This window comes from Ascidiella aspersa, chromosome 5, assembly GCF_963924565.1.
Source record: "Ascidiella aspersa chromosome 5, kaAscAspe10.2, whole genome shotgun sequence".
NCBI classification, from domain to species: domain Eukaryota; kingdom Metazoa; phylum Chordata; class Ascidiacea; order Phlebobranchia; family Ascidiidae; genus Ascidiella; species Ascidiella aspersa.
In genome coordinates this window covers 13928298-13929876 of record NC_139451.1, presented here as the reverse complement: position 1 = coordinate 13929876, position 1579 = coordinate 13928298, and positions in this window count along the sequence as shown.

Below are 1579 nucleotides of genomic sequence, written 5' to 3'. Positions count from 1 at the left end.
TTCGCTCAAACAAAGATTTGACGCTTAACCGAAAATCGAGTTTTTTCGCTAAAATGCGATTTTGGCCAAAACGGTAACTTTGTCATTTCTTAACGAATTTTGATGCCGTTTCGGCTATAGACTCACGTGCAACATCTGAGCACTTCTACCGTAGGAAATCGTCGATTTCGCTCAAACAAAGATTTGACGCTTAACCGAAAATCGAGTTTTTTCGCTAAAATGCGATTTTGGCCAAAACGGTAACTTTGTCATTTCTTAACGAATTTTGATGCCGTTTCGGCTATAGACTCACGTGCAACATCTGAGCACTTCTACCGTAGGAAATCGTCGATTTCGCTCAAACAAAGATTTGACGCTTAACCGAAAATCGAGTTTTTTCGCTAAAATGCGATTTTGGCCAAAACGGTAACTTTGTCATTTCTTAACGAATTTTGATGCCGTTTCGGCTATAGACTCACGTGCAACATCTGAGCACTTCTACCGTAGGAAATCGTCGATTTCGCTCAAACAAAGATTTGACGCTTAACCGAAAATCGAGTTTTTTCGCTAAAATGCGATTTTGGCCAAAACGGTAACTTTGTCATTTCTTAACGAATTTTGATGCCGTTTCGGCTATAGACTCACGTGCAACATCTGAGCACTTCTACCGTAGGAAATCGTCGATTTCGCTCAAACAAAGATTTGACGCTTAACCGAAAATCGAGTTTTTTCGCTAAAATGCGATTTTGGCCAAAACGGTAACTTTGTCATTTCTTAACGAATTTTGATGCCGTTTCGGCTATAGACTCACGTGCAACATCTGAGCACTTCTACCGTAGGAAATCGTCGATTTCGCTCAAACAAAGATTTGACGCTTAACCGAAAATCGAGTTTTTTCGCTAAAATGCGATTTTGGCCAAAACGGTAACTTTGTCATTTCTTAACGAATTTTGATGCCGTTTCGGCTATAGACTCACGTGCAACATCTGAGCACTTCTACCGTAGGAAATCGTCGATTTCGCTCAAACAAAGATTTGACGCTTAACCGAAAATCGAGTTTTTTCGCTAAAATGCGATTTTGGCCAAAACGGTAACTTTGTCATTTCTTAACGAATTTTGATGCCGTTTCGGCTATAGACTCACGTGCAACATCTGAGCACTTCTACCGTAGGAAATCGTCGATTTCGCTCAAACAAAGATTTGACGCACCGAAAATCGAGTTTTTTCGCTAAAATGCGATTTTGGCCAAAACGGTAACTTTGTCATTTCTTAACGAATTTTGATGCCGTTTCGGCTATAGACTCACGTGCAACATCTGAGCACTTCTACCGTAGGAAATCGTCGATTTCGCTCAAACAAAGATTTGACGCTTAACCGAAAATCGAGTTTTTTCGCTAAAATGCGATTTTGGCCAAAACGGTAACTTTGTCATTTCTTAACGAATTTTGATGCCGTTTCGGCTATAGACTCACGTGCAACATCTGAGCACTTCTACCGTAGGAAATCGTCGATTTCGCTCAAATAAAGATTTGACGCTTAACCGAAAATCGAGTTTTTTCGCTAAAATGCGATTTTGGCCAAAACGGTAACTTTGTCATTT